The 27,117-nt window shown below is 39.3% G+C and overlaps 1 protein-coding gene across 6 annotated transcripts in view; it reads right to left on the reverse strand.

The window, feature by feature from the left end:
* Window positions 1-26,611, reverse strand: part of Gulp1 (GULP PTB domain containing engulfment adaptor 1) — a 245,834-nt gene extending 219,223 nt beyond the window's left edge. For 4 of the 6 annotated variants that reach the window (XM_005084476.4, XM_040753685.1, XM_040753681.1 and 1 more), the window contains exon 1: window positions 26,491-26,611. The gene's annotated coding sequence lies outside the window, so the exon portion shown is untranslated. The remainder of the gene's footprint in view (window positions 1-26,490) is intronic. The other 2 variants (XM_040753683.1, XM_040753682.1) reach the window with 2 other exon arrangements.
* Window positions 26,612-27,117: the final 506 nt, after the last annotated feature.

The following is a 27,117-nucleotide window of genomic DNA, read 5'->3' on the forward strand; positions in this document are numbered from 1 at the left end:
ATAATAGAAATTTATTTTAAAATCAACAGGAAATTCATTAAGCGTGAATATATACTGAGGGCGGAAACAGGAATATTAAGTGTAAAATACAGGAAACACTTTGTGAAGCAGGCTCAGCTCCCTTGTCAGGGACGCTGTTGCTCCAGTCCTTTTCTTCAGTCCAGCAGCCAGATGTGACATCTCAAAATAAATGCCGTCCATCTGAAAATGTCCCCTAATACAGAACTCTCACTGGGGTTCCCAAATCTTAGGTGAAATATTACAGCTCTTCTTTGTTATTCCATTTAAGCTTCATATATTTGATTATTAAAGAACAAATGCTAAGAAAAATACAAGTTTAGACCGCAAAGCATCATCTATTCTTGTATTCCCTTTTATACAAAAATGGAAATCACATGCACATTAACTTTAGCTTAACATGTATTTTCTAAAGTACAAAGAAATACAATTCTGCATGGACTTATGGTAAGACCTAAAGATTTCAGGTTTTCAGTTACTCGTATTTTTATATGTAAATGAGGACATTTTTAAGAGTTAGATAGTACTTTCTTTAATAAAAGCATTTTTCAAAAGTCTGTGTCAACTATCTATAAATCGAGTTCAGGTTTAGTATTGTTGTACTTAAGACAATCTTAATCATATATTATGACCTGGAGCAGGTAAATTTTGTTAGAAAATGATTGTGGGTTCAGAAATGCTACTTAACCCCAATTCTCTGAGTAACTGCCCCATGTTACACTCCCACCAGAACATTGGGGGCAACTGGAGATGTTGATTTGAAATATTTGAAAATTTCAGGAATCACTCTTTATTGTGGCAACTGGGCAATTTCTCCTAGCATGTAGAATGTAGAGCCCAGGGATATTACTAAATGACCAACAATACATAAAATGTCTCCCTAGGCAACAAAGCGATACAACCACTGTGTCTCAGGCACCCTATAATACAATTAACAACAACAAACCTGATGCAAAAACGTGAGTGCTAAAGACAGAAGACAGGAAGGGCACAAAAGGTTGAGAGTAAAAAGAAAAATCAGCTGAAAGTATCTAATATTTACTCCATGGTTGATACGAGAAGTAGTCATTATCACAAACAAAAAAGAATATAGGCAAAATCTGTAAACACCTATCATAGAAAAGCAATTCCTTTTTTTGTTTGTTTGTTTGGTTGGTTTTTTTGAAGCAGGATTTCTCTGTGTACCTTTGGAGCCTATCCTGGCACTTGCTTTGTAGACCAGACTGGCCTCGAACTCATAGAGATCCGCCTGCCTCTGCCTCCCTAGTGCTGGGATTAAAGGCAAGCACCGCCAACGCCTAGATCAATTCCGAGTTTTTAAAAGCAATATTTCTTGCTTAAAGCACAGTCTGACTTTACAAAAGTAGATGATGATCTTGAGGGAAAGATCCCTGGTCCTCACAAAGACTGTGCAGAAATGTGAGAGAAACTTAGTGAGGTTACACTAGGCAGTCGTCGTAACTACTTGTCTGGATTTGAGAAAATAATAAAGTGTGACCTTTGGGCCATATAAGAGAATCTCTTTAATTACAAAGAATGTTGATCTCCTCCAAGTCAGTTAAAAGCATGTGCATTGTGACCCCAATTACAAATATATTTTTAACCAAGTGCACTTTTGGAAATGGACAGAATTTTTAACTAAAATGAAACATACTGACTAATAGCAGGTTTTACTTCTAAGAGGCATGAATGTGGGAAGGGCATGAGGAAACACTCATATTTTGTTCTCTTGTCTTCTGGCTTAGTCATTTATTTGATGAAGATACATTTACATGTATAATTTAAACGTTTCTGGTTTATTGCAAAGAACAATTTTTTACAAAATGCAAAAAAAAAGTCAACTTTAAGCCATTAACATGTATTAGGAATATCTTGTTTTAGGATGACCCCAGTTAAGACCCTAAGCATTAGTGAAGAGGGTGCCTGAACTGGCTTTCCCCTGTAATCACATTGATGTATGCCTTAATTATCATCATAAAATCTTCAACCAGTAACTGATGGAAGCAGATACAGAGATCCACAGCTAAGCACTAGGCCAAGCTCCCAGAGTCCAGTCGAAGAAAGAAAGGAGCGATAATATGAGCAAAGAGGGCAAGATCTGCTCTTGACCTGAGCTACTTAGAGCTCACTGACTCCAGACTGACAGCTGGGAACCTGCATAGAACCAAACTAGGCCTTCTGAATGTGAGTGACAGTTGTGTAGCTTGGGCAATCTGTGGGGCCACTGACAGTGGGACCAGAATTTATCTCTAGTTCTTGAACTGGCTTTTTGGAGCCCATTCCTTTTAGAGGGTCCTTGATCAACCTAGATATAGGGGGGAAGGCCTTGGTCCTGCCTCAAAGTGTATGTGCCAGACTTTGTTGACTCCCCATGGTAAGCCTCACTCTCTCAAGGAACGGAGGTGGCTGGGGTGGGGGAAAGGTGCAGGGAGCAGGGGAGGGAGAGAGAACTGGGATTGATATGTAAATGAGAAAAGATTGTTTTAAAAAATGATTGATCAGGCAGTGGTGGCACTCGCCTTTAATCCCAGCACTAGGGGGGCAGAGGCAGGCGGGTCTCTGTGAGTTCGAGACCAGCCTGGTCTACAAGAGCTAGTTCCAGGACAGCCTCCAAAGCCACAGAGAAACCATGTTTCAAAAAATAAAAAAATAAAAACAGGACAAAAGAAATGCCTCGTTTTATGTACAATATAAATTGTTTGAACATCACAGTAATACCTTTAGTCATTCTACAACACTACCACCACAACCACCACCACCCTCCCGACCACCCCGCTGTCAAAAAAAAATATTGCTAGTTAAAAGAACGTAGGAGTTTGTACCACAGATTCTGGGTTTGTTTTTCTTTGATTGCATGAGTTGAAGTGAGGACAGTGTGTGTATGAATGTCACGGAGCCCGTATAGCAACTAAGGAACAACTTTATAGAGTTAGTTCTTTCTTTCACCTTTATGTGGGTTCCAAGGATCAAACTGAAGTCACCAAGCCATGCAGGAAATTCTTTCACCTACCAACCCCTTTCTACTGTCTACTTATTGTATAATAATATTATATTTTATTTTATATATCACCCATGCCTTGACATTCATTTTCATACACATGATTAACAAATAAATAAAATAAGAGCAAATGAATACGTTCTGTACACTGTAATAGCAAATGCTTGGAATTTAATTTTCACTATTTTTTTTACCTGTGGTACATGCAAGTGAGTGCTCAGGACTACCAACCCATAAGCATTTATTTATATATATATATATGGGAACGGGATATTAAACGTTTTTCTCCTTTCTGCCTTGAGTCTAGTGTCTTTAACTGAGCAGAAAGCTCTTCATTACCAGTAGACTGGCTGTGCAATCAGGTCCAGGAAGAGACCTGTCTCCACTTCCAGTGTGTGGGGTACAGGCACATACACCATGCTTGGCTCTTACATGAGTATTATAGGTTTGGACTAATTTTCTCATGCTTGCAGAACAAGGGTTCTTACCCACTGAACCACCTCTTCAGTACAAATTGGCACTTTACTTCTGATATGTTTCTAAAAATAACTGATGCCTTCAGAGTATTTAGGACATTTTTAGGAATTTAAACAATTTCCTGATATTTAAAAAAAATTCCACAACCTTTGAAACAGTTTCTGTACATGTTTACAAGTTCAGGGAGTCACTCTGACTTATTGTGACATAGCGATAGTCAGTAAACAGTTAAAGACTTTGAATTTTCTCTATTGTGTTCTTTTTTAACTCTGAGCCAGAATAATTGCACTCTGTCTGACTGATTTTCCTCATTTAACATATAATTCTATGGGACAAATGTAAATTAGGAGAAAATCAGTTATTTCATCTAACTAAAACTCAAGAGGTTTCTTACAGTTCCCCACTCATTCCTTAAGGCGATGTACAATAAACAGCCAAGAGAAATTTTGGCACATTCTAAGAATTATCTTGCCGACATGTAAAACTGAACCATTTAAAGATATGAATGAATGAAAAGTAGTGATCATAAAATCAATCCCCTTACAAAAGTATAGTGCTAATCCTGACACAGCATTTCTTGCTTCAGTTAACATCATACATGCATTGAATGTATGCCATAAGACAAAAAACTAAAACAAACATACTAGCAAATATACAGTCAATATATTAGTACTAGATAGAAAACAGTATAATAATTAGCACAAGAATGTATTAATTTATATCCATTAATTCATTTCAAAATGTTATAAATATGTATATATATCTTTAATAATCATATCACAAATTTAAATCATATATTCATATCATATTGTTAGAGATGATAAAAATCAGTGTCCTCTGCAACATTTCAAGAAGAGTTATACATTAAATGATAGGACAAATAAATAATAAATAAAACATTTTATCTTCATTTCTTGTGCTTCATTAACAAGTAGAGTTTTCAGTACATAAATATGACAGGTAGAACCTTAATATGGGAAAGTAAACTTTAAATAAATAACTAAAAGTATACAAAAGTAAGTTCGTGTCATCACTCTAATAAAAACATGCAAAGTAATAATAAGTTATGCTTTAAGACGGCCATTAGAACAGGCTATGTTGTATGTTCAAAGTATTTCACCTCCAGTGCTATTTTTGAAAAGTCATTGCCTCCCCAATTCTCCCTGGGGTTTTATAGACAGTTCGTGGTTGTCTGATCATTTTCTGAGAATCTATAGGCAGCTAACAGTCAATGACTGAAGGCAGATACTTTATTAAGTGGTGGAGCCATTTAGTATGGTTCTCATGCTCCTGGAAGCAATCTCTCACCCATGCATATGTAGGCAACTCTAGCAAAATTCACTAAGTAACAAGAAAGGGAGGGAGATAGAGAGGGAGGGAGAGAAGGAGGGAGGGAGGGAGGGAGAGGAGGGTGGGAGGGAGGGAGGGAGGAGATGAGAGTAAAAGAGCAGATGGGAGAAAAAGGGATCGATAGGACAGAGAATGAGCTAGAAGAGAGAAATTGGCAGGAATTATGATCAAAGTACTTTATGTATATGTACAAAAATGTCATAATGAAACCATTATTATATAATAGTAATAAATAGTAATAAAGCATTTAAAATCACATGTTTTTAATTAGGAAAGAATTTCTGCCATTTCAATCTTAGCCCAAGCTTAGGTCTGTACATATAATTTCAAATAACCTAGAAAACAAAACAAGAAGTGAAAACTCTGTCATTCGTTCCTATGGAATAAGATGAAACAGTACAGTAGCTAATTCCTTTCTACATGATCAGTCAGTCATATTGTAGCTTATTTTCCATTAACTTGATGGAAATAAAAACTGATTTGGTTGTTGGGTGGTGGTGGTGCACATCTTGAATCATAGCACTCGGGAGGCAGAGGATCCCTGTTGGGGATCCCTGTTGGATCTCTGTTAGTTCGAGACCAAACCTGGTCTACCGAGTGAGTTCCAGGATAGGCTCCAAAACAATACAGAGAAACCCTGTCTTGAAAAAAACAAAAACAAAAACAAAAACAAAAAAAACTGATTTGGTCAAAAACTGACACTGAATAACAAACTGTTTAAGCAATTGTGTGTGAGTGGGTTGCTCTGTGACCAAGTCCTTATCTGGCATCTGTCTTCCTAGGAGCCCTACCAAAGAGACTACTTTAACATAATTATTTAGAAGAAGCATGCTTTAAAGAAAGTAGATATTGAATTCCTAGATTCTTAATTTGTTCATCAAATGTCTTAATGTCTATCATGCCAGACACTATTGCTTTGAGTCCTTAAAAATAAGCCACCACACATCAAATCTTTGTGCTTCTTGCATTCATGTATACAAGACATGCAAGCAAGAAAAAATTAAATGCTCTGGTAAGATGACTAAGGAAATACAGGCTAAGACTACTGAGAAAAGTAAGGCAGACTAGAGTTGGTAGAGTCAGTCATCCTGAGACAGCGATTTCAGAGGGAAGACTAGAGAAAAAGAAGACAACCAGGGTGAGCATTCAAGGGCAATGTGTGGACAGTGTACCATGAAGGCAGAAAGGTACCAGCAAGTCTACATAATTACTTCTCTATGTTAAGTGGAGCCCCAGGAAAGTTTTGTGTAGAGAAGAGACACAGAACAAGACAGGGGACAGAAACACACTCACAAACATACATACAAATATACACACATACACATGCACATATACACACAGACATACACAAACACATACAAATAGAGAAAAATTCTTCAGCAGTGAGGCTATTCTAATACTAAAACCTACCAATAAGCAAACAAAAAGCTATTAGGCAAGACATCAAAGAAGTGTAGTAGTTCATCTTGACTCTACTTCGTCTACTGTGTTACAGGGATCTTGTCAGTACATAAACACGTTCAGATTTTCTGCAGTTAAGAATGCCAAAATGAATTGTAAGGGAGCCTGCTTCCCACTGCTGCACATGGCCTAAACAGACAGAGCCGTGAACAGTAGACAGTATACTGTGAACCCAATGAAAATCACCACAGCACAGCTCTTTCTCTGCATCTTCCATGTGGCAGTTTATTCACACCTTGCTTTTCGCTGTTAGGACTTCTTACATTCATGGGTTTCTCTCTTCATTAACCAAAGAAATCTTTCTCAATCTAGCACCAGGTGATTCTGAGTACTGGAAAGACACTGGTACATACATTTTAAAAATATGTAAAACAATGGTTTTCAGAGAGAACCTCTGATAACCATGAAGCAGAGGGAAAAACTTCTCTGCCACAATAATACCTCTGAGTAGAACATAAGTTGTGCTTGCAGGACCTTAGGCAGTTTATCCAAACTTTCTGTCCCTCAAATTCCCCTAGTAAAGAAGGCAGACATACTTCATAGGTTTGCTACAGGAGTTAATGATTTCTTTTACTATGAAGAAGAAAGACACCCTTGGGAAGATCCCAAGCTAAACATTGAATGCAAATACTCAGAAGAAAAACAGTTATTATTTGAACTTGGCTAAAATATGAATAACAGTTACAATTATTTTTCCATAAAGTAAACAGGAATTCTCCATAGAGAAAATAATAGAGCCAGACGTGGAGAGTTCTATGACTTAAGTCTCACTGGGCAGTATAATCTCAGTTTTGGGAGCAAGAAAGAGGTAGTGAGGTGGTCAAGCAAGCAGAACACCAAGCTTTGACATACAGGGAGAGGGGCTAATAACACAGCACAGTGTACAAGACAAAATTTAAATGTTCAAATTTAAAACAATGCTTTGCAAGCACAAAGAGATCCTTCTACTGGCCTACTTATTTGCTATGGATCCTTTTTAAATTATTTATTGTTCAAGATTATAATATAATCACATCATTCTCCCCCTACCTTTTCCTCCATTCAAACCCTCCCATAGAGCCCATACCCACCATGTTTTCTTTTTCTTTAATTGTTAAATATACCTGTGGGCCCATGTGCATGTGTGTGTTATTAGAAATACCTATATTCCCAAATACACAACCTGCTTAGCATGTATAGATGTATGCATATTGCTTAGCATGTATATATGTATGCATGTTTTCATGGCTGGCCATTTTGTTTTGGATAACCAACTGGTGTGCTCTATTTCTCCAGTTTCCGTCATTTCTCAGTTGTCTGTAGTTCTCTTTTTAGGTCAATGACTATTGAGCTTCCCCCCATACACATTAGCAAGCCTACTGGTGTCATCCTTGTTCAACTGATGTTTATGGCATCATGCTGGTGAGAATAAATGGCTGTACAATCTGACATGTCTTGGAGTCACAGTCTCACAGCAAACGTCCCGGTCTTCCTTATGGCTCTCACAGTCGTCTCATCCACTCTTCTGAAGTGATTCCTGAGCCTGAGGTACAGCTGCCTGTATATAGGTCAGTTAGGACTGGGCTCCACAACTCAGCATTTCAATCGGTTTGGAGTTTCTCACCTCGATAAAATTGTCTAAAAATAGATTAGGTAATTTGATGAAAGATATCTAGTTGAAACTAAGAACCAGATAGAAAATTCAAGAAAGCCCACAAGTAAAAGTTCACAGAAACTACTGCAGCACAGAATAGAGTGTGAAACACCAGGGACAGGATCAGATTTTAAACCAACTCCGCTATGAGACTCTGTTTCAAAATCCTACTACAGGAAATGCTTAGGGTTCCTGTCACTACATCCAAAACAGTCTTATTAAGTTAATTCATATAATTCATGTCACTTTCATATGCTTGGCTTAAATTTTTCTTTTCATAAAAGTTTAAAGGAAAAGATTATTTTTAAAGAAATATTATCTCCAATGGTCTTGTTTTTCTTGGGGGGGGGGGTTTGAGGCGGGATTTCTCTGTATTGTTTTGGAGCCCATCCTGGCACTTGCTCTGTAGACCAGGCTTGTCTCAAACTCACAGAGATCCACCTGCCTCTGCCTCTGCCTCCCGACTGCTGGGATTAAAGGTGTGTGCGACCAACACCCAACTCTTGTTTCTTAAAAAGAGAGAGAGGGAGGAACAAGACAGGAGAGACATAAACAAGCAACGGGAGTGTGGATGCTTAGCCACGCTAAAGAAGCTGTACAGGAAGGTACTGTTAGAAGAACCAGACACTCATATCACTGCATAATCTCAAACATTATACTCAAAAAAGTATAATGTTTTACTTCCTTGCTTTTCTCCAAACTTAACATCTCATAAGTGCCATGTTGATGGCATTCCCCTCCCCCCTCTCCCTTTGATTTTATAGTACTTAAAAGGATCAGGTTGTTCCCCACAGGTTCTGTCACAGAACTGTAAAAAGAATCTAAGTACAATTAGGGAAATACATCAATCTGAGGGGTAAATGAAGCCTCTAAGTTAGTACCTCATATGTTTAGATAACTGATAGCACTTCGCTGTAATTAAAATATGGTACTCCTACTTTAAGCAAACTCTATGACATAAAGAGTAAGATTCAGATGAACTTAATGTTAAAAACTTATACTTCCAAAAGGCAGATTAAGCATATACCCATGACTATTAACAAGTAATGAAGTCAAGGCAAGAACACACCATGCAAACACCTGACACAGAGCCTGGTTATCTGTAACTCAGTAAATTTTAATAATTCACTTTGGGTATTATGAAACACCACACAGGCTACACACTTCCTTTCAAATTTTCTTGCAGTCTATGGTATGCAAAAGGGAAAAAAAACATGTAACAACTCTAGTGCCTTTCTGCTTGTGAGCTTTTGCTTTGTTAACTCACATGATTCCTTTTAGATTTTAAACAGGGAGGGTTTCTTTGAAAAATGTTACATGGGCAGGGGTGGGAAACAGCTAGGAATGTTGATATAGGCTCTTAATCTCAGTATTCAGGACCAGTACCATGAGTTCAAGGACAACACATACCATAAACTGAATCCCAAGGAAACCTGAGCAACAAACTGAAGCCTTGCCTCAATTAATTAATTAGTTGATTAATTACTAAATAAACATGTTATAAATTTTATACAGGTCAGAAATCTGGATTTTGTAATATTTTCATTTTAATACAAAAATGAAGTAATTCCTCAAGATTTTTCTGTGTTGATGGTTTTCCTGTGGAGATTTACAAAACTAAATGAGGATTTTTCTTTACCCTTTGATGGAAATAACATGTTTTAAATACCAAACCTGAAAAACAGATTTCATCTACAAGGCCTAATTTCCTTTAATGCCTGTGCAGATGTCAGGAAAAGAACGACACAGCCTGTTCCCATAACCCCAGTCCAGCACAGTAGGCACTAATGCATGCAATGAGAAGATGATGTCCTAATGGACCAGGTTTTCTGCTTCTAATAACGATGTGCAAAATTATTAGATTAAAAGCTGAGCCTCTGCTTGAAAGAGCTGAGCTAGGGGCCAATCACAGGGCATGGCTGGCCCAAGTAACATCATGCTGCAATGTTCTCCTCCTTCCTCAAGATGCAGTCAGTTGTCTACTGATGAAAAATCACCATAGTTCTGACAGAAACAATAGACACATAATATGCTTCTCTGATTACTCCTTTTCTGTTCAGACAGTATCAGTCCACAGCATCCCAGGTTGTTGTTATTTTCTGTCAGTCTGTCTGTCAGTCCGTATGTCTGTTTGTTAAAAGCAGAGTCCTACTCTGTAGCCCTGGCTGACTTGGAGCTTGGGCTGTAGACAACACTTTGAACTCAGAGATCCATCTGGGTGTGTCTCCCAAAGCTGGGATTACAGATGTACACAACTAATCCTACATTGAAGGTATTTGATGCATTTTTAACAGTGCTATGAATTTGAAATCATCAAGTCATGTGTACAAGATTCTCCTCATATTCATCCTGCATTCACCCCAGTTCACAGACTTTATACCAGATATCGCATTATATTATGTGAAAAGCTACAAAAAGCAAGCCATGGGGTAGTACATGATCTCAGCTGGAAAGCCTAAGCTCTCTCATAAATAGAATGCTTTGTCATTTACTACTCAAGTGACCTTTGACAAAGTTTTTTTTTTCATAACTTATAACAAGGCAAAGGTCACCACATGCCAGGTTCTTCTTCAAAAAAGTATTTTATTTTATTTTTATGTATATAGGTATTTTAACTGTATGTATGTCTGTGCCCACAGAGGTCAGAAGAGGGCATTGATCCTGTAGTTTGAAGGAGAATGGCCTCAAAGCCTCCTAAGTTTGGATGCTAGGTCCTCAGTGTAAGTGTTTGGGACATAGTAGTTATAGCCTTACTGGAGGAGGTGCATCATTGGGAGTTGGCTATGAGGTTTCAAAAGCCCATGCCAGGTGCTCTCTCTCTCTCTCTCTCTCTCTCTCTCTCTCTCTCTCTCTCTCTCTCTCTCTCTCTCTCTCTCTTTCTCTCCTGCTTGCAGATGAGGATGTAAAGCCCTCAGTTACTGCTCTAATACCATGCCTATCTAATTCCCAACATGATAACCATGAACTAACCCTCTAAACTCTAACCAAGTCCCCAGTTAAATGTTCAGGCTTTCCAAAATAACTTTGAGTAGATCAATAGTAATGTAGTGAGGAGTGTGTGTGTGTGTGTGTGTGTGTGTGTGTGTGTGTGTGTGTGTGTATAATAAAATCCTTATTACCATCACAGAGTGAAGCCAATATATCTCTGGGTGCTATAGACTCTACGAATCCCTAATTTGGAGCCCTAATTCTTGATGCATTTGAATTTGATGATTCTGGAATTTAATTAGGCTTAGATGAAATCATAAGGACAGGACCCTAATGGATGAGAGTCATACATTTATCAGAGTAAATACCACAGACCTTGTTCTCTCTCCCTCTGTTTTCATCTTTCCCACCTCTGCTGTCATGAGAAGACACAGAGCAAGCAGAAAGCCTGTTCAAGTTAAGTGTAGGTTTTTGTTATGGCAGCCTGAGTATACTACAATAACAGGAGGCACAAGAGGGAGCTCACTAGGTATTCACAGCCTATGGGTCAACTATAATAATGATGTCTAATTCACCAGACATTTTCTGTTCTCCTTCCCCCTCCAATATGTCCATGTTCACAACTCAGGAAACTAGAGAATTCATGAAAATTCCAAGATTCATTCATTCCAAGAATCCAATTCATCTTTGCTTCCAAAATCCAAGATTCATTCATTCCAAGAATCCAATTCATCTTTGCTTCCAAACTCATCTATCCACCTTTAAAGTGTATGTTCTCACTATTAATGTTGTTAGCATTCACATTTGTATATATATTGTAATATCTCTATCAGGATAAATTTCCCAAATTTATAGGTATACTCACACCCAGTATTTTCATACTAAAACATTTTCTCCTGTCTTTTTCCAGACAATTGGTCCTCTGCCTTTATTACTTCAAACAATTACATTTCAAACATCGCACATGTTGAAGACATCTTCTGATATCTTTAATATGCCTATTACAGATTGAATCTTGAAATGAATCTCCCCTATAGGCTGTGTTTTGAGCACTTGCTCTACATCTTAATTGGAAGGCTACCAATGGGGTCTGGCTTGCAGAAGAAGGATTATAGGTACTTCTGGTTCCTGCCTAATTTTTCTGCTTTCTGGTCAGCCTCAGCTCCTCTGCCATAACAGAGCTCTTCTCCTATGCCTTCTCCACAATGATGGAATGAGTTGCTTGAAACCATGATCCAATAATAAGCCTTCCCTCTCTTATGTTCTTCCTTCAGTTCACCAGAGGACAAAGGTAGCTGATATATGTCTGCGTTGTTGACTATGTCTCTCTCCACTTCTAGGACTATTTTGCTTTGGAATTGTCTCTCACACATGTTAAAGGCTCAGCTGCAGTGACTGGACTATTGAGAAGAGACTTAGCTATGACGGATCTAGTCTTTTCAGTTAAATGGGTTATTAGCAAATGGGCCAAATTGAAGGAAATGGGTGATGTTCTTACAGACTGTATTTTCTCCCCAGTCTCCTCTCTTCCTCTGCTTCCTGGCTGCCATGCCATCAGAAGCTTTTTTTCTGCAATAACATACTGTTGTTACCACAGGCCTAAAATTAATGCAGCCACTAAACCACGGACTGAAATCTCTGAATTAATAGCCAAAACAAACCCTTGTAAGTTTGTTTTTAACATATTTTGTCACAACAACAGAAAACTGTCTAGCAATGGCCCTTTCCCTATCAATCTTTTTCTCTTTCTTTTATGTCCTTACTTTAGTTTCTATTAATCATAATAACTAAACCTTTTTTTAATCCTCCGCTATATTCACACTGGAAACTAGTCCCTCAAGATCATTTAGAATTATTATGTACACTGGATATAATGTTAGCCTGGAGCTCATAGGTTTGACCTAAGTTAGTGACACAATATATATTTGGCTGTGGCTGTAGGCCTGAGTATGAATTGTAGCCTACCTCCAAAGAGTTTTGGTTTAGACAGAATAGTATATGTAATTTTACAAGCAGAAAGATTTAGAAGAAAATCAAGTTGTTTCCAAAGAAGAAATAATTATTTCTTCTCAATAATCCTACATGTGCTATATTCACTCTGTTACTGAGTAGTACTAATACCCAGTTGTCAATATCTTTACACTTACTTCCTGTGACCTTCTCTTACAACCATTGAGACCTGCTCAGTAGGAAGGAATTTGAATCTGGTACTAAAAACCTAGCCAACTCACCATCGCTGGAGAGGTCATGGACCCCACAAGAAAACCTGCTATTGACTTCCTTAAATCAGTATAATTTATAACTCCATTCTAAAAACTTATGTTTTGTGGCTGGCTAGTTTTATGTCAATCTGGCACAAGCTATAGTTATCTGAGAAGAGGGAGCCTCAGTTGAGAAAATGTCTCCAAGATATCAGGCTGTAAAGAGACAAGTTTGTAGGGCATTTTCTTAATTAGTTATCCATGGCAGAAGCCCAGCCCAATTGTGGGTGGTGCCATCCCTGGGCTGATAGCCCTGGGTTCTATAAGAAAGCAGACTGAGCAAACCATGAGGAACAAACCAGTAAGCAGCACTACTCCATGGCCTCTGCATCAGTTCCTGCCCTGCTTGAATACCTGTATTGACTTCCTTCAACGATGAACAACAAATCCTTTCCTCCTCAAGTTGCTTTGGTCGTGGTGTTTCATCATCACAGTAACACCCTGACCAGAACATGGTTATACCCACAGAGGAGCTCAGCCCTCACCCCTCATCAAAGAATCTTCTTTCTGTATCACAAGGAGACTGTTAACAGAGACACAACTGTAAAATGCAGAGAAAAGCAGATCATAGAGTTACATCCCCAGCTGGAAACAATTATAGCAAATGCCTTGCATTGAAGGCTCAGGAACCATCACAGAAGACAGGGCAGAGAGATGATAAGACACAGATGACCAGGGTGTATGTTTTGAGACAGTGTCCTCCGGGTCTGACAAGGAAGCTACCTGCATGAAATCTCAGTAATATGGCCACTTAAACGAGACCTGAATAACAATATTAGTTGGCATGCTATCTTAAATGGAGCAACTCTCATAAGGCCCCCATTGTACTTTAAATGCAACTGGCCCCCATAATCTCATAGTGAGTGGAACTACTAGGAGGTATGGCCTCGCTGAAGTAGCCATGGCCTTGTTGGAGGAAGTGTGCCACTTTGGGGGCAGGCTTCGAAGTCTCCTATGCTCAAGATACTGCTCAGTGAGTGTGGCAGTCTGCTTCTTGCGGCCTGCATATCAACATGCAGTGGCTCCTTCTCCAGCACCATGCCTGCCTGCACACTGCCATGTCCTACCATGATGACAATGGACTGAACTTCTGAAGCGTAAGCAAGCCATCTCAATTAAATGTTTTCCTTTAGGAGAGCAGTCATGGTCATGGTCTCTTCACCATGAGCAATAGAAACTCTAACTAAGACAGGCCCACCCCTAAATGCAGGATGACAGGCAATTAGCGGATGCTGAGAAAGGATGAATCAGTCTTATTCAGGGAGAAGATCCAATCCCAAATGGTCAGCCTAAAACAGATATACATATGGGCAACATTAAATGGATTCAGCAGGGTGTGTGTGTGTGTGTGTGTGTGTGTGTGTGTGTGTACACGCACACGGCACATGGGTGCGCACATGCGCACATGTGTGTAAAACAATAATGAATAAAGAAAAAGTCATAAGTTTGAGAGTAATTGAGAAGGGCACAGAAAGACTGCTGTGGTGGGGACAAGGAGAGGTGGAAATTATGTGAGCACAGTATGCATATAGGAAATTAATAAAAATATAATTACCATGTAAAAACAAATTGAACAGAATTATTTTCTTCTAAGTAGCTCTAGAACAATCTAGTTTCTAATTTCCACTACTCTGCTTTAACCTTCTCTTGCCTACATACAATGGCTGAGGAAAACCTCAATTCTTTCTAACTACAGATGGTATCATATCACCAAACCCATTATTACTATTCACTGTCATTATCCCCAGAAATTTCTGTTCTTTTTTTTTCTCTATTCTACTTTTTAGTTCCGCTTCAGTTTTCTGCTTTTGTTGCTGTACCTCATATTCCCCTCTCCCTGCATGGATTCCTACAAGCATCACACAGCTGCTAATACCCTCCACCCTTCTTGGTTCTGAGCTGACTAAGAAGTCTTACTTAGCAGCTGTCAAATCAAAAGAACCCTCTCAGAACATCCAGGTTTCAAGTACAACAAGAAATCAATTCTCTAACTGCCTAACTTATAAAAAAAGATAATTTGTAAAATCAATTTGCAAAAATTAGGGCAAGTTTTAGACTACATTTTTATCAAGAAGCTAGTTTTATCTTTAAAATAAGCTATTCAAGAAAAAAAATACAGAGTATCATAAAGAATAGAATGTTCTTTGAGATTATCCTGCCTATCCTCTTAGTGAAGAAAAAGGATGTGAAATACATTAAGTGGAAAGGACAAGTTAGATCATTAGAAATTATTTGTATTATTTAATGTCTTGTTTTTCCTTTGAATGACCTTACCATTATATAATCATTAGCTTTAGTTGTCACCTAGATACAACCACCAGAATCATGGGGGCTTGGAGGGGGGCAAATGGCCTACAATACTTTTTTCTCACTGAGCAGCCCAGTCTGACCTCAAACTCAGGGTAATTCTACTATCATTGCCTCCTGGGTGCTGGTATTACAGATGTGAGCCATCATGCCCACCCCATATTATATTTTCTACTGAATTTTCCAAAATAGGTAATGAGATTCACTTTACAGCCTTCATACCAACTGACTGTTATTTGTTTCAGAAACCACAAGAATGTGGCCCCCTTTTAAACCAGAAAACAAGGTCACCAGAGTGCATGTCTGTTCTGTAGTCATAAATGAGGCCACCAAACTTTCATTGGGCAACTGCTTCTAACAGAACAATGAGCCTGAGATGGGCAGCATGTTTTATCCTGGGCTCCCAGCAGCAAGCTTCCCAGTGTGTGACTTCCTTAGTTGTTGGAGTGAAGGTCATGATCTCATGGGTGAAGCATCTTAAGCATGTTTATTGCATTCTTATGTAAAACACTGAAATGAGCATCTCAATCCCTGCATCACAGGACGTCCCAGTACTTTGAATGCTTACATTGGTAGCTGACACTCTGATGTCCCTCTCATTTTCCTTGGGTGTTCAGGTTAGTATCCATGCTGGTACTGACTCTTAAGCCTTGCTATAGTTTCAGTTACTGTGCCCTTCTGTTTACAGCAGCTTCTGGGTAGCTGTATCACTGCCAGTCACAGTCTTACCCACTGTTTTCCCTACTCTGTACCGCCTACACAACCTTCTTGCTTTCTCTTTCTCACATACCCTTATTCCCAACAAGCCTGCCCATTGTGACTCTTGCCTCTTATTTGAGCTTGTTAGGTTATTTATAATTTTGTTTGCCTTCATTTCCTGATTAAACTATTTGAGAAACTACTTTGGCTTGGAAGGACATTCATATGCTAAAATATATATTAGCTCTTTTTTTTAAGATTTCTTTATTTATCATGCATAAACACTGTTCTGCTTGGATGCCAGAAGAGAGTACTGGATTTCATTACAGATGGTTGTGAGCCACCATGTGGTTGCTGGGAGTTGAACCCGGGTCCTCTGGAAGAGCAAACAGTGCTCTTAACCCCTGAGCCATCTCTCCAGCCCATATATATTAACTCTTATGCTTGCAATTCTCAGCTTTGGGTGAATCCTATCACTTTTAGAGCAGGAGAACCAAAGTTTCTGTTTTCTACTTTGAGAGAGCATGCTACAAAGACAATATACATATTTCTAAGTAAGTCATCAAAAATGTAAGAGGCTGGAGAGATACCTCAACATCTGTAAGTACAACATCTATAAGTATTTCCAAAAGGCCTGAGTTTTGTTCTCAGAAACTGCATTAACAGGTGGCTCACAAGTACCTGTAACTCTAGCACACACATACATGTACACATTAATGTCAGGGACATAGGAGGGGCTTGAGGAAGAAGGAATAATGTAAACATTATACACATACATGAAACATCTTAAAATAAATTTAAAAATGTCAAGATTTCCTGTAAAAAAATTTAAGAGGAAAGCAAGAGCAAATACATTCAGGATCACAATAGGTATAAACCACTCTTTTGCAGTGTGGAAGAAACACTGGGCCCACGTCCAAGCAAATCAGAAAACTGGTAATTAGCAATAGCAAACAAATACCAAAGAAGCATCCTAGTCATCAATACCAGAGACTGTGGGTAAGATGATCTCCCATGATTCTTGATAAATGCAGAGTGATAAGGCACCATCGTGTAGATGTGGCAGTAAGAAACCCAGTTACATAATCGAATGTGATCAGACACCAAGACTGCTAAACTGAGCTGGCGAGACTCTTGATAAATCTGGACAGTGTGACAGAGAATCCCACAGGCCAAAACTCAGAAGTTCCTGACTGGAGTCTGGTAAAGGAACTCTGTGTCATTTCTTTTTACATAAAACTTCAATATAATATACATTTGTACTATACATATGGATCTGCAATTCATAGTTTTAATTTCATTCCTATAAGATTTGTGTGTTACAAACTTAAAAGTCTGCATTAAGATGAGACAATTTTAAATTACTCTGGCTGAGAGCTGAGACTGGTTTAATCTTTTATGTGAATTCAATGTTAGCAGTCTACTGAAGATACCCGACAGCCAACCAATAGTGGTGTAATTTTGTGAACTGATGAAATTATGAATTTATATTTCAAATTAATTTATTCTTTACTAAATTACTCTGAGCCTACTCCTCACTCTGTTACCCCCTATTTTTTTCAGCTCAGACTAATATGATTAATAAAATGACGGATATATTTGCTACATTTGATGATTGACAATATTTTGCACTCTTATGTAAAATGTTTACAGAACACACATGTAATAATCACTTAGAAACTGTTTGCACAAAAAAACCTAGAAAAAGTAACTAGAAAAGGATAATGTCTGATGTCTCTGCTTTCATGTAGTGTGTGTCTCCAGTAGTTTGAGTTACCTGCTTACTTCTGCACCAGAAATGTCAAGAATTCAAGGAGTGTCTTACCTAGAAACTTAAACTATCTCATTCCCTTCAAAGCTGAAGTCATTGAGATAGACAACATCCTAAAAGTGCAATCACCATGGATTCCAGGAACAGCAAAACCTTGCAAGGTGGACCACCACCCAGAACACCCTGAAGCAGAAGTAACCATTCAAACAAACCAGACTGTTCTGTTCATAGGTGACAATAATAAGGACCTGTTTAGACTACCTTGCAGAACTACCTTGCAGAATTGAGACAATGATCAAGATCACGACCAAACCTTGACCAGGAGGCTTACTTATGCATACCAGAGGCTTACTTATGCATACCGCTCACCCTGTGACACAAGTCTTCCACTTAACTTACTTAAACATAAAACTTACATCGGCAACCTAAAGATGGATTTAGGGGTAACTGGACCTCTGTGATGGCCATTCCTGGTTATCAATTTGTCCATATCCATAATGAACTGTAATCCAGAAACTGAGGGCACACCTTTAATCCAGATCTTGAAGCAAGAAGACACTCCTCTAGTCAGGGCCACACCTGCTGGAAGCCTATAGATAGACAATGGACGGAAAGCTTCCTTCTTCTTGGCCTGCTTGTCTTCACCTTGTCAGCACATCTATTCCTTCACTGGTATCGCTTCTCGGCCTTTTGGCTAAGATCAAGTGTATTCCTTCACTGGTGTTAGAGCCTACCTGTTTGAGATTCCAGCACAAACAGAAGACCAGCTGAGGTGCCCACCCTCTGGGGAATGAGCAACTACTAGATTCTTAGACTTCCCATTCACAGCTAGCCATTGTTGGGTTTGCTGAAGTGCAGCCTGTAAGTCAATCCAATAAATTCCACTGATAGATAAATAGATAGATAGAAGACAGATTGATAGATCACAGCCTCTTTATCTGTTTCTGCCAGTGTGGCCACATTGATTATATCTCTTTTCTGCCTTTCATCAGTCCTTGTCTCTCTAGTTGTCATAATGGAGCATGTGCCTGTGAAACAGCTGTGGCTTCAGCCTAAAACTCCTGTGAGACAAGTATCTGACTTAACATTTGAATTATTATTTCTAGCATGGTTATTTACAAAATTATGATTCCACTTACTAACTACTCAATTTTCGGTTTTAAGTAATTAGAAATTTTATCAAAGTGAAAATGAACTGACAATTCACATATTTAATAGGCAAAAAAGGAACACACATTTGTTGATGTACATGTGTGCTGGAGGGAATCAAAACATAAGAAACATAATTCAAATATGCGTCTTCAAAAGTCAGATGATAGAAGCTTGAATAGCTTTAGTTGCTAAAGTTATTTGAAGTTGTATGAAGAAACAAAGGATCGAACAGGGTGTGAGGCTGGTGTTGGCAAGTCCTGGGAGGATGGGAGAAGGGATACACAGACAGAAAAGTTCATATGAGGTCCACGAAGTCTGTTATTTAATGTCTCAGCATTGCCCTCAGATCAGATGATGAACAGTTGAAGAGTCCTGCATGCAGTCTTTTTTCCCCAGTAATTAATATTCCCAAGCTAAACAAATTTTATAATCCCTACCCTCTAGGAAGATAGTTCCAGATGAATCCTGGAACCTCAGGAGAGAAAGAGGATAGACACAGGAGATCAAGGAAAAGCAGATTTTCCAATATTTTCGTATTGTTCCTTTAGTTCAATGTAACCAGACTTTAGAGTCTGGTATGTTATTTTTTGAGTTCTAGTGTTCCATCCTTTGGATGTGAAGGTAGTACAGATCTTCTAACTGAGAGCTGCATTAAGTTGTATTTATTGATTACCTCAAATAAATACATTTAAATACCTTCTTCTTTCATACATTTAAAAAGTAAAATACCCATTCATTTTAAGTACATTAAACATCAGTAAATTTTAAAATAATAAAGTAGATGTATCTCACAAAATTAACAAGTCAAGCAAAAAGAAGAAAAGAACAACAGATAGGGCAATATATTATATCATATTTACTTTAAACAAGAGAAGTGAGAGGTCCCCATAAAAATATTGCTAGCCAGATCATAATCTTTCCAAACACAATTAATGCTCTGACAAAGACAAATACTTCTAATTTACATATTTCTAAATTAAACATAAATGTTTAATAAAAAGAACAGCCTTCTCCTTATGACTCCAATTATATGTTGCTTGGATCTAGAGAAACAGAAAAATGTTAGCAATGATAGATGATCATTTTTTTTAAAAAATCGATACAGCTAAAATTCCTTAAATCTTACATGTAATTGATGATCACCATCATAAGCATAGAGGCAAGGAGAAACATCTTTAGAGGTTGCTGAATCATTCTTATGACTTCATGCTTTCAAGCCTTCTCCAGAGCTCAACTGAAACAGGGAGACTTTGTCTAAAACCTACTCCACATAATCTCTTCCTAAAATGTTTCCCCTTGTCCTTATTACCTCAATATCATCTCCAATGTCCCTCAGAAAAGCGCTAAGTCCTATAGCAAGTTCTACCTCTGTCTCTTAGTTACGTGCAGTACAATATAAAGATATGTGGTATTCAATAAATATTCCCTAAATTCAACCACATCGGAATCTACTTCTCTGTAGATTCATAGTTTAAACATATATTTTTCAATATGAGAAAAGATAAATATTGCAAAGTTACAACCATGTAATGGAAAATCACTGAGTCAAACAAGAGCATTCACTGGATCCATCGTATCGCACCACAAACAGGTTTTTAACGCTTTTTTCATTATTCTAGTAATTTTTTTCAAACTGATCATAATTTCTTAAGACTGCTTAATGTGAACAATTAAGCCTATGAGAAACCCTTATTATAAATGTAAGATCAGTTCACCCTTTAAAATGATTAAAGATGATGTTGGCCATATGATATTCCTTATTTGTTGGCTATTAAAAATTTTCAACTTATATTTAGAGTCCCATTCATTCATCAAGAGAAAAACTGTAAGTCATAAAAATTTGAGACAATAGTTCTTTCAATAAAGCAATTCTACTTAATAAATCTAAAGTATCAATTGACTTTCTCTACCAGAAGTAGCAATTGTATCATTTCAAATAATGTTTATTTACTCAAATTTGACTTTTTAATTTTATTAAATTGTACTTTGAGAGAGTGTTCTACATAAAACAACTTCTTACTAATTACACTACATTGTTGCATGTAGCACAGGAATAAATAACTTTGAACACAATTCTGTTATACAATTTGTTCTTCATAATAAGCCAGACTCTCTGTAATTATGTGTACTACCAGTAATAATCAGTATTCATAACAGAAGACAAAGTTATAATTATGGGAATGCACCAGTATTGCTATATCCTTGTGTTTTCTTAGGTGAATCCTAGAAATTAAGTATAAGGGTTCCTCAAGTTCATAAGCTTTAGTAATCTTTGCAATATAGTACAGAATACACTGGCAATCCAGTTGCCACAGGAGTTCATCAATTTGTCATATTCTGTGAGAGAAGGCAGTCTTTGTAAATTATTCTAAGCATAAAATAATGGAACATAAAAGCAATTTCAAGATACAGGTGCACCACTTCAGTGAAAACAGAAAATTGGCATTTATTCTTCTATACAATATGTGAACCAGTTAACTGTGTTCTTATTTAAAAATAAAGCTCATGCATGGTTAGCATCCCTAGAGTGGCTGAAAACATTTCCTTAGCATAAAACAAACATAAACACAAATAATAAATATCAAATAACAGCCTGAAAGCAGAAAGGCTTACTCAGGAATAATATAATGTTCAGCTATTCTCTTTAAAAGTGAAGGTCTGACTCAATTTCCTATCTCTGCTATTTGGAAGCAGAGTGATTTCTATGTTCAAAGTTTATGCCATTTTTCTTCCTCCAATTTGAATATATTTAGGCTCCCATGGGAACAAACCCAAGCTTCCTGACATCTAAATGCATTAAAGCAAACACCGTTAGATCCACCAGCTTCTAGTAAGTTTAGAGACAAGGTCTTACAGAAGCCACGCAATTGGCTTCTGTAACTGTCTTGAATTAATTAATATGTTCAAATAAATAACTTTTTAAAATCCTTTACAGCTTTTAAAGATAACGTGCAATATTGAAGCTAGAATCACAAACAAATCAGTCAGCTAAGTGAAAAGTCATCTTTTCCATTCCACAATGGGGGAAAAAGATTTTGAAGGACAAAACTCAATCATTTTATGTCAAAATTGACATAATATGTCCTTAAATACTCACTTGCTCAACAAAAGTATCTATAGTGTTATTCTAACTACTACATCAACACTACTTTATTCCATATATGCTTGCTTTTGATACATCCATTATTCATGATAATGAGAAATCTAATAATAAAGACTATTACTAAACATTTTACAGAGATGACGTTTTTTTCTTTACCTTTACCATACTTATCCTGTTTGCTCTGTTATATTGACCTATTCACCTTAAAGAGTTAAGTTAAGCATTCATGAATACTATATAGTACAATGAGCCTAAAAACAGGTAGTATGTTTCACTGTTGATATATTACCTATCAGCTGAAACTAAAAATTAGATATTTCACAAGTATCATGTATCACCAACTAACAAGTTCATGAATTATAGATAATCATACAGACAATAAACTAACACATACAAATCAGCAAAGCTGAGCTCAGTGCTAAAATCTTATCACAGAACTAATTACGTTCATACTCAAAATCTAACAAATACTCAATGAGTCAATCCATCAGTGGCTCCAAAATCTCTCATAGAACCCTTACAGAAATTGTTGTGAGTACCAGCAGTTAGTTTCAACATTACAAATATATTTTAGTGTCTCAAATGCTGCTTCCAAAAAAGGAGGGCTAGCATGGTGACTCACACCTGGAATTCCAAAACTCAGGAGACTGAGGGAGCTAGTGAATTGCCTCTAGTTCCAGTCTATGCCAGCCTTGACTACATAAATAGTGAGTTACAAGCCATTCTGGACTACAGTGTTAGATACTGCCTCAAAAGCACCAAACAGAAATATGCAAATTAATAAATAAAAACTTAAACAAACACAATTTTGCAAATATCCTTGCTAACATTTCACAAAGAAAGACATAAGCTAGAATTTTTAAAAAAATACCTGCTTTGAAAAAACAGTGAGTTTACTGGTTATTCTTTTCTGTTTAACAAAATAACCCAACCTTTAACATAACAAACTCTCACTCAACAGTCTCAAAAATGAAAATCTGAGTACAAAGGTGCCTGAGACAGTCTATACCCTTAGGCCTGGCTACTGATAACCCAGTTCTCATACCAGCAGGCCTGATAAGTATAGCTCTCAAGCCTCATCCAAGAGGGCTCTTTCATTATTTTTTTCCCAGCAGATTATTACAGGGATCCCCAGTTGGCCAAAATGCTGAGAATAAATGACATGAGGGATCCAGTCCCAAATGATACATCTACAATATAACTCATCCATCTAGGGCTAAGGGAAAACTGTGTTAAACACGGCAGAAAGATTGTAAGAATCAGAGGACAACCACTGCTAGATAGGGAGCTCTAGACAGGACAGAAAAGCTGTACTCATGAAACCTCACAACACAGTCACCTAACAAGGTCGAACAATGACAACACAAGCTGACATGCCAACATGGACGTATACATTTCACAAAGTTCCACCCCTAAATGAAGAGCTATAGTCAATCAGTGGCTGCTGAGAGATGAAGGACTAGATCTTTGATAGGTTACCCTGTCCCAAGTGGTCATCCTAAACACATCTATACCAGTAACACAGAATGGAATCAGTAGGGATTTTTTGTGGGTTGTATGTGTGTGTGTCTGTGTATCTGTGTGTGTGTGTGAATTTACAAATGCATATATGCAACAATAATAATTTAAAGAAATGAATTTGAGACAATGTGGGAAGAGGTACAGGAGATATTAAAGAAGAGGGAGGAGTAGAGAAACACAGCACTTCTGTATGAAATCTCAAAAAACATTTAAGGTTTTAAAGATGAAAAAATAATGATCAAACTACAACTATGAATAAAATGTAAACAAAAAACTTTAAAATGCACAAACACCCTATGTGTCTATAACAAATATAAACAATCCCAATTTTATTCCCATAAACCCAGCTGACTGAGAAAACTCATGACCTTTAAATTCTGAAAGCTCTTAACATCATTTCATCTCTTTAATGAGCTTGGACTCAGGCAAAGGAAAGTTTCTTTACTTTGCAAGTGGAAAAACTGAAGTCACAGTCAGGAAAGACACTCTGCACAGAGTGATTCATGAAGTCAATCTCTATAGAAGAGTGACATTTACAATCTCAAACGGCCACTTCCAGAACAAATACCAACCACACTTCGGTTTTGTGTCATTCAGCTCCCATGCCCACAACAGTAGACCCACCTCACTGAGTGACAAAATAAGGGGCTGGTGAAACAGAAGAGATGTTAGTAAAACACCTAGCATCTGGCTCGCCCGCAATCTGGAAGCAGTGAGTGTGTGGAACACTGAGATGGCCCTCACTTGTACTTCTTCGGGTGAAAGAAGGACATCTGTTTACTGGGGTCACTTCTGAACGCAAGAAAGAAATACTAGATGAGCTTTCCACTCTAATTCCATGACCCCAAGTCCAGGCTATTTGAGAATAATTGAATTATTCAATTTAGGTGGAAAATCATCTGCTCGGAGCCTGTCTTCAGTTCTTACTCTCCAGGAAAACAAAGAAGAAAGGTCAAGGTCAAGGGGTTGAACTTGCAGCTAACAACGAGCACCTTGAGGGAACATGGTAACATTGCATGCACATGCGAAGCATCACAGGGCAAAGGGCACCCCTGCTATTCCACAGAAAGGATGATAGGGTCGCACTGCCCTCCCCCAGGCCTTCTTGCGCTCTCCTTGTGATACTCAACTACATTCAAGGCTTTGTTGTTGTTGTTGTTGTTTTCCAAGAACACTCTTATTCATTTAAAATTTTCATTTCAAAAGAAACCCCTTATTTAAGCCACAGCACCACCACCAACCCCTTCCAATTATTCTCTGCAACTTCCCCGGTCTCTTTCAGGCCTGGCTACTGAGCTCAGTCTAGTTTGGCTGCCCGCCAGATTCCTCTCTTCTTTCCTTGTCAGTCGTAAAAACTTGGAAAATGCTCCTGGACAGCTCAAGGAGAGCGTTTAATTATGCAGTGGAGCAGTACCTTAGCCTGACCGTTGTTTCCAGAAAAGCTTGCAGTCACCAGCGTCTGAACTCTCCCAGTCGGTGGGTTTTCTAGCAAGGCTATTTGTTTATGGGGGAAGGAGGGAGAGATTGGCCGAGCAAGCAGGGCATTTGCAAATCTGAAAATGTTCCAATTCCTTTCAAGGTTTCCCACCTATCACCATTCACTCTGTCTTCCAATCTGCTCTTTTACGACCTGATCACCCACCCGTGTGGACTACATAAAACCATCAATATCCAGGTCTCTGCAAACCTATAGTTAATATAGCTACAACTCGAATAGGCTAAGAAAAGTTTTCATTCTTAAATGCTGGTGCAGCATCTTTAAAAGAAGGCAAGAAATAAATGTATTATATCTTCCTAATTGATAGTATGTTGTCAAACTTACATATTGAAATAATGTGGGTTAATGTCTGATTGCAAACGAAGAAAAGCTCGATTGAGAAAAACTAAGGCGGGAGAGGGGTACCTTGTCAGCACACACTTGGGAGTTTCCCCAACACAGCTCTATCTTCCTCACTCTACCTTGGCACGCTATTTCTAGCTGCAGCGTCCAGCTTCCTGTTCAAGTCCCATTCAACATTGTAAACACATTCCAAGAAAACTAGAGTTCCCTCCACACACAGGGAAGTCAGCCCAGCAGCCCCAGGATAGAGAACCAGCTGGGCTGTCTTCTGAGAGAGGTCGAAAGCAAGGCTACCACCGGGAGGTGGACTCGAGCAAGCAAGCTTGGCAAGCCGGGTCCCACTAACGCCAAAGAAGCAGCGATCTGACCCGCCCAGTCAAAGGGCACGCGCGTGGACACCGCCCCAGACTGGGGGCCCTGCCCGCCTGGGGCTTTAAAGTATAAGCGGCCCGGTCGCGAGCTTCTTGCCTCCCTGCCTCCTGCCCACATTTTCCTAGCGACCCAACAAAAGCGAGACCAGGCTGGACAAAGTTGACTCTCTTAGTCGCCTCGCTGACCCAGCGATGCCTCCGCTTGCTGGGCAGCGCCTGCTCAACGCACCCGCAGCGGGATGGTCCAGCGTCCGCACCGCTGGTTCCCGGCTCCTGCACGCCCATGCCGCACCCAGGCGAAGTTCCCCCAAGGGGCCAGAGGGACCTGTGGCGGGAAGGCGCTGCGCGGGGGACCCTCGGCACCCCCACCTCCCTCCCGCACTGCCCCCGCCTGCAGCAACAGGTCCCAGCCTCCTTCCCCGCCCGCGGACTCCCCGCGCCTTCGGGGTGCGGATCTGTGCAACCTGCGGGCAGCCGCAGCCCCGCGCCCTCCTCACCCAACAGGCTGACCCCGCCCGCTTCCCGGGGTCTGCTCCGGGTCCCGGTTCCATGCCACCTGGCCGGAGCTGGCCGGACCCGGCGGACGCGTCGGCTTCCTACCGTGATTCCGCAGAGGGATGCGGCCGCTCGGCTGGAGCAGACACGGGATCTCCGGGGACCTTGGCCCGCGCTCGCGCGTCCGTGGCGGACAAGGAAACTTTGTGGACGTCTACACGACGCTGGGCCCGGGACTCTAGGGCTCCCGTCCCCTCCCTCCTCCTCCTCCTCCTAATCCGCTGAAGCCTGAACTGGCGCTGGTGGCGGCCCGGGCTGGGTCGGGACTTCCAGTCGCTGGAGCTGGGATGGCGGGGCTCCCCCTCTCGGCCAGAAGAAAACTCCTTATGCGCACTTCGACCGGTCTCCTGGGGACGCTGGTTGGCTTTCTGCAGCAACTGTCCTGCTTTAAAAGGCAAACCTGGAGGGATTCGGAGGATGCCTAGAGAACCGGGTCCCCAGGAGGGGCTGTCCCTTACCCAGTTCTTATTCCGATGGGAGCGAAACCGCGGGCTCCGCCCCACTCCCACAGCTCGGAGTTTCCTTTTGAAACCTCGTTCCAAAGATGCTGTTTCTTAAGAATGTAAAACACCTCTGAGGTCTAACAAGGGGGAAAGTGCTACAGGAAGGGAATAAATAGGAGTGAGTCGTGCCCTCTCCTAGCCTCAATCATGAAACACTGTCGCTGCTGTG

This window comes from Mesocricetus auratus, unplaced genomic scaffold, assembly GCF_017639785.1.
Source record: "Mesocricetus auratus isolate SY011 unplaced genomic scaffold, BCM_Maur_2.0 Super-Scaffold_100010, whole genome shotgun sequence".
Lineage (NCBI taxonomy): Eukaryota > Metazoa > Chordata > Mammalia > Rodentia > Cricetidae > Mesocricetus > Mesocricetus auratus.